Here is a 9,344-nt window from a genome sequence, read left to right on the forward strand (position 1 = left end):
ACCAACCGCTCGCTTCACCACTTTAGAGTGTGCGGAATCGTACGGCAGCAATTGCTTCATGGCTCGCGGTTGATAGGACCAGCAGACGTGGCCAACTTCAAAAGACAGTTTTAAATCTAGGAACTGCAGGCCTTTGTCGTCAGGAAGTTCATAGGTAAAAACGAGCCCTTGGCCTTGGTTGTTAAAAGCTTCTAAAATAAAAGCAGGGGATGTAAAGTCACCCTTATTGTTTCAAAGCACTAAAAAATCATCAACATACCTAAGAACTTTCATAACCTGCCCCCCATTAAAAACCTGCTCCAAAGACCTATCAACAAAAGACAAAAATATGTCGCACGAAATAGGAGCAACACAAGACCGAATACACACTCCCAGGCGTTGCAGATATGGCTGCTCGTTGTAAAGAATAAAATTCACACTTAAATAAAACTCCAGCAATGTTAAAAAGCTGTCCACTGAAAGGCCCACTGAGTTGTGGAAGTCGACCACTTGTATTCAATACAAGTGGTCGTTGTATTCAATACATTCCCTTAAGAAAACCAGAAGCTTGTCCTGAGGAATTGAGTAGAATCGATCTTCTACGTCAACGGAAAAACCATACTTAATGCCGTCATTACATTTAAACGTGGCGATGAGCCGCATGTTATGTGTATCGCTCTTGTACAAGCACAGTCTTTAATAACGACGTCGGCGCCAATGTTACAAGGAACAAAACAGCCTTGACCATTGGACGCCCAAGGCGCAGCCGTGTGAGCAAACATCTTGTGATGATCGAAAAGCAATGAGAACAGACTTAGCAAAAGCGTCGGTTCACGGGCGCTACCACATGCAATAATTCAGAAGAAACATATGTCCTTCGAATGTGAGTGTTAGATCCAGTTATCGATTTTAATTGCTTACCACGGAAGTCTGAGCTCGCTCGTCTAAACATTATCTCGTGGCCCACCGTATCGCGGAGCTAGGCGATCATTTCATTGAGACAGGTACGCTTTCAGGATGACTCGTTTGTGGTTGTGTAAGCACAACGATTGTAACAAACACACATTCTACAAGGAACATTGTTCCTTATGTCATCGATCTCATCTATGGCACCAAATGATCAAAGGACGCTGGAACCGCGTGTAATGTCTATTACTGTAAAACCAGGCAATTCACAAAACTCAACTTCTGCCCCAAACAGCCTCGGTGACGAACACCGCAGACCGCGCGGTTGCCCGCCGCAAGCGGGCCACACGTGAAGCACGCCGAGAAAGACGACGTCCGGGGGAATCGCGCGCTTGGGCGGCCAGCTGTCAGAGAGAGGCCGACGTCCTTTGTCGCCTCCCGGCGTCCAGGTGCGGCCGAAGCCACCTGGACCACACCAGGTGCCTCGGGGGGTGTTTGCCCTTCCTTGCGAAAGCCACGCTGCTCTCTGGCGGCGCCTCTCTTTCTGGTTGCGAAATGCTGCACGTTCTACGAGACGGACTGTGTCCGGTGCTTTCCATTCCGCGGTGCCCCCTCAGTGGGCGGCGCTGCATATTCGCCCAACAGCGGCAGCGGTCAGCCAGGCCTACATTTTCCGCCTCTTAATAGAAGCAAACCGAGTTTGTGCACACTGTTTGCAAAAATAACGACGCCGCCGTTGATTAGAGAACGTAACCTCGCCGCAAAGCCACGTTTACAATTATGAAAATGGTTACGAAATGGCGAACCGGGCCCGGTTCTTACACGCCCCGGCATTTGCGCATATGTTGCGGAGTTGAAGCCACAACGACGCGGAACCAGCGGTGGAGAACAGAATGCAACACGCGGGGCGCGGCGGGTGCAGAGCTGTCAACAGCTGCTGCACACGGGCCTGTTTTAACGCGGCAGCGTCCCGAGTCAGGCGTCGGACGTCGCTTAGGAAACAAGAATTTCGAACCAAATTCCGAACCACACATACTCAACCACTCTTCTAACACCCAAGTTACTCATGCCTTGTCTTTCATTCTTTACAAAGTTATTCCTCGCGATGTTGAGAACTGCAGCCTAGACACAAATGCAATGGAAAAATACACCGACAGCGCACATTTCATTTCGTTTTTATGCGGACATTTCAACAAACGCGCACCAAAAGAAGCAAAATGAGACAATCTGTGTTCTGACTGGGCCTGCTGTTCGTGCTGCATTTCGAACAGGTATAGCAAAGGAGAAGGCATCTTTCATGTTTGCTCTTCTCAGACTGAAATATTAAAATTACAGAACAATAACAGGAAATCGACCCACGCAAGAGGCCGCGTTTCTACCAGAAAGCTTGCTTTCGTGCATAGCATTCGCCGCCAGCGTTTCACGGCAAAAGTTGCAGTTGCATACGCCGCAGTTGCCGGGAAGCATGAAAAGCAGTCAGGGGTTTTGGGATGCTATCCTCCATTCTTTTTTTCCAATGGGCAGTGTTGCCTGTCGTTTCTTTGTTGACCTATCGCGTATCCGGATCTGCTACGTAGGACACGGCTAATGCGTCATCGTTGGACCTTGACGGCGATCTACGTGCCAACAGCCGTGCGGTAAAAGCTTGCTCTGCCGTGAATCGCGCCTGCCCTCAAGTGAGCAGCGCACGTGTGGGCGCGATTCCCTGCCACCCACACCTGGCAGAGGCACAATCCAAAGCCACCGAGGTAGCACATGGCCGTTACACCACGACGCCACCCTACTAATGACATGCCATCTAATGAGAGTGCTGCCGAGTAAGCGGCGATAATTTTGACGCCACCTCTTTCGTTACGCCGGGCTTGGCAACTGAAATTGCGGCCCTACACGCATGACGTCACAAAGCAAAGTGCAGACGCCTTGTGATATCTAGGTGGCATTGTAAAATCCCGCCTCACTCTTTTGAAGTAATATAGGCACTGAACAAAATTAGCTTTGAAGAAAGATGCAGGAGCATGCTTCAATACAAATGGGCGGCTAAAGTGCACAAGTATGCGCATCTGAAAAGCGTAGACACAGCGTGAAGGAAGAGGTAAAAAAAGTTGGCAACCAACTACCGGGTAATTAAAAGTGTAAATAGACTACCCGGAGTCATCAGAAAGAAAGTGAGAAACAGGTACAGTTGATCGATGCAAAGAATGGAAGCAAGAAAGACCATGGAGATTTACAACAAGAGGAAAGTACTTAGAAGGGAAAGCCTGTACGACAACACAAAGGGCCTTGCTGTTTGAGGCCCGAGCTGGCTGCCTAAGAAAAAAAAAACAACACCGCAGCAAATATTCGCAACAAGATAAGGCAAGTGTATTCTGCAGCAAAAATCCGGAGACCACTCAGCACATCCCAACGGAATGCGAAGGGAATCGCCCAGTGAGACCCGTAGATAACGTATACCTCCCACAAAAGCTTGTATTTGAAGTGGACGGAAGCATCAACCTCTCAGCAGTCGAGATAAGCAAGAGATGTTTAGAGACTTGGTGCACAAAAAAAAAGAAAAAAAGCAGGGAAGAGATTGACACGACAGGATCCGTTACAGGCGTGCGTAGCGGTACAAGGTAGATAAATAAGTTTCGAGGAAGAAAAAAAAAACGATTAAGGAGATATAGACGAAAATTCTCGAATGAAAAGCACGTATAACATACCTGGTTTAGACGAAGCAGGCTAGGTGACTACTTGTCAGCGCTCCCTTGCAAAGTAGATGCCAATGAATCATCAACATCGTCACTCTGTGGCCGTAAGCGCTGAAAAAGAAGTATGTAATTTTGCGGTACTGTTGCGAAGAATTGACGTGGAACTGCTTTACTCCGGAAACGAGCTATACTGCAAAAGGTAGACAAAGAAGCGCGCGTGGCTGCTTTGCTCGTGTTCGGGTGAAATACGGGTTGCTATCTGAGGCACTCTTCGACCGCCCACATCAACGAAATGGTCTGTGCGACGCCGCATATCATCGCGATGTACGCGTGAACTTAGCGGCTATCGCATCGCAGGCTTGATCTAAATTCCCAGATCTTCCGCATTACAAGCATACGAGTACAGAAAGTATATATGGCATGATCATTTTTTTTAATCAATTCAGTTAGAAGTGTTGCGAAATGTATGCGGACAAGATCCCAGTATGGGGAACTCAGGTGGACTAAACGGCAGCAAAACGCGTCTTGTATTATGAACTGTGCCAGCACCGACCGAGGGGGCAGGTGGCAGGCATGCCCCTCTCACCAAGACCATCTGGCGCATCTGGAGGCAAGCGTGCCACGTGACCGGCGCGCGCGCTACCCAGGTCGAGAAAGGCGCTCGGGGGCAAAGGAACCAGCGACGATGGCTTGAGAGGGCGCAGCTGTGGGGGGCGTCGTGGCTTCCTTGAAATGGGAGGGATGGGGGGGTGGCGGCGTGGTCGTCCGGCAATACGGTCGCGTGGCTGACAGCCGCGCTTTGCGCGCAATGCAACTGCGCGTTGGAAATACCATCTCGCGTAGAGAAAAGTTACACGCAGAATCTCCCGTGGGAGTCATCTAAGTGATGCGCATGCATTTGCTACTTTACTCCTGCTGTTTTGTCGTCGTACGCTGCTGTGTTTGGTAAGACTGCAAGAAACACATTGAAAGAGTCGCGAAACGGAAAATACCGAAACGTTAACTGAGGCCAACCAGCATGAGACGACGACGAAGAAGAGGCGAGTAGCAGCAATGCTCACTCATGGTATATAGACAAATTCCAGAAGATCTGGCCGTGGGATGAAATGACAAGGGAGGTGTTGTAAATGAAGCAAATGCATACAACATTTATTATGTGCAGCGTCTCGTGTTGGGTTCTGTGCATTCTTTATGTTCAAATTGGATTATGGTGTGTTTCGACGATGCCGCGGCTTCGTGGGATGAGCGCTGGCCGATCCACTACGTGACGTGTCGCGACTGGTGCACCTCAGCTCTGTTGACGAGGTGCTCGCGGTGCGCCCGTTACACCACGCCGTTCGTTCCCTCCGCACCATCTCTCCTGTCGGTGCCGACTTCGTGCAGATGCGACGACGCAGCTGGATGCGCCGGTCATGCCTGCAGTCTGTGCGCACTCGATGCACATTGGTCGGCACCTGCACTGCTTCTGCACCTCTGGATTCGTTTCGAGTGCCACGCTGTGCTTGCACCAGAGAAAACAACCTGTGCGAACTCCTTGTGCTGGTCCGACCTCCGCCGGCGGCTGCAGGCTCGACGGGCACAGAGCGCGCCGACGGCTTCGCGACGCCGCTCAGTTCGCGTTGAGGCGAGGGGCGGCACGGGGCCGTTTGTACCTACAACCCAAAATTAACGAAATCAACGATCCCGGTCGGCCTGTCGTTTCCAGCAATGGAACAGTGACCGAGAAAATATCCAGCTTTATTGACAGTCTCAGTAAGGACATCCCATCTTCATTCCCCTCGTACATTAAAGACACGAATCACTTTCTTCGGAATGTATCAAACCTGACGGTACCGGCGGGGAATTACTTGGTCACTATGGATGTCGCATCCTTGTATACACCAACATCCCTCACGCCGAGGGCATAGCTTCCGCAGTTTCAGCTTACGCTGGCTCCAGCCAACCTAGGCAATGAGAGAAAGATACAGTTGAGACTCTTCTAAATTTAGTACTTAAATATAATCACTTTGAGTTCGAGGACAAGCATTATCTGCAAATCAGCGGAACCGCCATGGGAATGAAGATGGCGCCAAATTCTTCAAATATCTTTATGGCATCGTTAGAAATACCCTTCCTCGCAATCTCGGCCATAAGACCAATATTTTATAAGCGATTCCTGGGTGACATTTTTTTTTGTGTGTGGGCCGACAGTGAACAAAGTCTCTGGGACTTCACTTCCGATTTCAATTCTCTGCACCCGTCAATCCGCTTCACGCACAACTTCTCCCAAGATAGTGTTCACTTCCTCGACGTCACTCTGTCACTGAGTGGCTATCGCATTTCCGCGTCCCTATACAAGAAGCCGACAGATTGTCAACAATATCTGCATTTCTATAGTAGCCACCCCCAACACTGCAAAACAAGCATCCCCTACTCCCAGGCCCACAGATACAGAAGAGTCTGTTCCGAATCCGCACAATTTGAGCGACACGCGGAGGAACTGAAATGTGCTCTTATACGTCAAAAATATCCTCCAAATATAGTAGACGATGCCATTGAACGCGCCCGCAGCTTAGATCGAGCACAGATAATGGGAGAAAAGGTTAGCAATACCAATACACAATCAGATCCCAACTTGGTCCTCACATACACTACCGGTGCTCCGCGGGTCAATGCCATTCTCAACCGCCATTTCAACATCATGAAAATGAGCATCCGACTCGCTACTATCTTCAAGCGGCCGCCTCAGGTTGTGTATAGAAGAAACAAAAATTTAAGGAATTTGTTAGTCAGGGCGAGGACACAAAAGTCGAACACGCCGAAGGGCTCTCGACCGTGTGGGAAACCTCGTTGCAAGGTGTGCCGTCACATGACAACAACACACACGGCGGAGGCATCGAACTCGTCTGTCGTATATTAAATTAAGGAAAATCTTGACTGTGATTCCAGTAACGTCGTGTACAAAATTCGATGCGAGGTGTGTAAGCAGGAATATATCGGACAAACAGAGACCCCTTTCCGCCTGCGGTTTAACAATCACCGCGCGCATGTGAAAAGTTTCCCGAAGTTACCCTTCTCCAGGCACGCTCGACTGCGAGATAGCTCCTTTGAACGCGTGAGCCTTGTGCTCTTGCAGTCTGGTTTCCAACACACCCGTGCACGCGAGCAGAGAGAATCTTTTTTCATCCATAAATTTGGAACGTACACTGAAGGAATTAATGAGAGTCCGGGGCGGCTGACGTGCCTCCGGTATATGACGTGAGAGTGCATGGGAAGCGCGAATACATGTTCTGTACTCCAAACCTGAGACGCTGGCCACTGCTTGCTCCTCCCTCCGCATGCGCCTCAAGGGGGCGAGCGGAAAACCAATAAATTCAGTTTCCTGGACCTGCCACTGAAGTGGTCATTTTGAGTGTCCTATTGCCCTTCTTGAAATACGCACGTGCTGACTTGATGTCAGTTGTCTGTTAAACGTTCAAAAACTGGACCACAAGGAGGCTATTTAACTCGACTCCCTAAATCTAAGCCCATGGGCGCACTTGCTTTGCGAATCCCATGCATATATTCTTTCTTTCCCATGCATATACCGCTTTCTCCCTCCTTGCCTCGGGTGCACGGGAACCTAGCTGCCGCTACTTCCCGCCCCGCTCCCTCTCCGTCTTACGTCTCCCTCCTACTGTGTGTTTTTTTTCTTTTTCTTTCCGTTTTCTTTCTTTTTCCTTTTTTCCTGTTCTTTTTTTTTTCACTGACCTCCTTGCTCTACATACATGTGACTCCGTCTTCCTCTTGCCCTGCATAGCTGCCAAAGGCCGCTGTAAATCTGCCAAGGCGCCGAAAATCAATCACTGTCACAACTGTTCCTCTCGGTTTGATGTATGCAAGAACGACCGGGTACCCGGTCTGGTGTTTTCCCTACCAGGACCGAACAGCCATTTTTTTGTAAACCCTGATGAAGATTGGTCCACCGATCGAAACTGTCGAAATTAAATACTTGTTGTGTTTACCTTGTAGCACCACTCAAGTTCTATATATATATATACAGTGAAACCTCGCTATAACGAACAGTTAAAGAGTCGGAAATTAGTTCGCTATATCCATAATTCGTAATATAAAATTTCGTAAAAAATACATGCAAGAGGAGCGAAATTCAATCAGAGAAGGCACAGCAGCTCGAACGATGCTTACTTGGGTCACGTTCATTTATTTACGCACAAAGAACTGCGTTATTGGTCTGCGAGCTTGGTCTTTAACGTCAGTGCCACTCTTTTTTTCACATTCATCGCCATCACAGCACTACGCACACCCGCGCACCACACTCGACACGACCACCGAAAGAGCCTCCACACAACGCTACGACGGCCACGCCACTGCTAACAGTAAAACGCAAAAAGCAACATTCGATCACGCCGCTGCCGCCGCTGCTGAAGTGGCGCTGTCAGCGGTTGTGAGATGCGGACGATTTCTTTGGCTGTCAACTCTCGATGACGACGTGGCATCTGTGGCGCTGTCAGCGCCTGCGAGGTAGTCCTGAACGTTTGCTGCGCCGCACAACACACAACGAAGCCTGCCGCCTGCTATTAAAGTGAGGTAGGGCTTGGCGTCGCGAAGTTCGTTATATCCGTTTTATGCCAAACCGCGTTCGCTATAGGAAGTTAAGAATACATGTGTTTGACAAAAATATTTCGGAAGAGTTCGATATATTCAATAATTCGTCATATGCGTGTTCGTTATATCGAGGTTTGACTGTACATATATATATATATATATATATATATATATATATATAGCACCTGTCGAGTGTATCGCCGTACGTTACGAACCGATGACGGTGCGAAGGCAAAAAGGTGCGCTAATGACGTTCCGATCGTTATAAGCCGTCATCGCTCTTCAGCGCCTTATCCATCCGTCTCAAACCGTGATGAACCCTGACCGAACGTACTACGCGGTTTGCGGCACAGCAGCGCGGACCGTACCTTGAAAGCGATGCCGACAGGGCTCGGTGCCTACTCGCCGCTTGGCGTCTTCGGAAAGCGTCGGCCACTTCAGCACTGCGTAGCCACGAGGAGCCGGCGCAGCGGGAGGAGATGTAGCCGTGTTTTATTTACGGGCATTACTCCCGGATACAGGAACACTGCTCCCGCACGGTTCTCAGAGCCCCCTCGCGAGGAGTTCAGTTTATTACCTTAAAAGTCCCGCGCAGGGGCATTACATAAGGGGTGGGCTTTTATAAAATAGCAGAATCATCGTGAGAAATAATCATTTAACAAAATGGTCGGTTACAAGTTCTGTGAACGAAGATGGAGAAGTGGTAGTAGCGATGTCGGTGGGAAGGCCAGTCTGTGAGGGAAGAAAAAGGAGGCTAGTCCGAGCACGTGGGCGCGCTACTTCAAGTGGATGGCTGGTGCGATGAGATATGCGTTGCTGCTGCTGCGATGTAGGGCTCCTGATTAAGGGAAGAACTTGTGATACAGGGAAAGACTGGAAATGCGACATCGACAAGGAAGCATTCACAAGCCGCCTTCTGATTTCAGAGATGAAACGCTGATGCCGTATGAGTATTAACAGAACGATTTCGGACTGATTATAATGCGTCAGTGAGATATGCTTGATGCGGGTTCCAGATGGCTGACGCGTATTCCAGTTTCGGCCTGACAAGTGACTTATATGCTAGTAATTTTACATCTGGTGGGGCGTGCCGTAGAATCAGTTTTAGAAAACTTAAGACGCCACATTATCAAGGAGATAAAGTGGCCTCTGAAAGGGTTAGGACGTATGGAAGCATACTTGTTCCCC

The 9,344-nt window shown here is 49.3% G+C and overlaps 1 long non-coding RNA gene across 1 annotated transcript in view; it reads right to left on the minus strand.

The window, feature by feature from the left end:
- Positions 1-5,288: 5,288 nt before the first annotated feature.
- LOC135917039 (uncharacterized) overlaps positions 5,289-9,344 on the minus strand; it is a 78,088-nt gene continuing 74,032 nt past the window's right edge. The window contains exon 2 of the long non-coding RNA XR_010569155.1: positions 5,289-5,515. This is a non-coding gene — a long non-coding RNA (uncharacterized lncRNA). The remainder of the gene's footprint in view (positions 5,516-9,344) is intronic.

The sequence above is a fragment of the Dermacentor albipictus genome, chromosome 6 (assembly GCF_038994185.2).
Source record: "Dermacentor albipictus isolate Rhodes 1998 colony chromosome 6, USDA_Dalb.pri_finalv2, whole genome shotgun sequence".
Lineage (NCBI taxonomy): Eukaryota > Metazoa > Arthropoda > Arachnida > Ixodida > Ixodidae > Dermacentor > Dermacentor albipictus.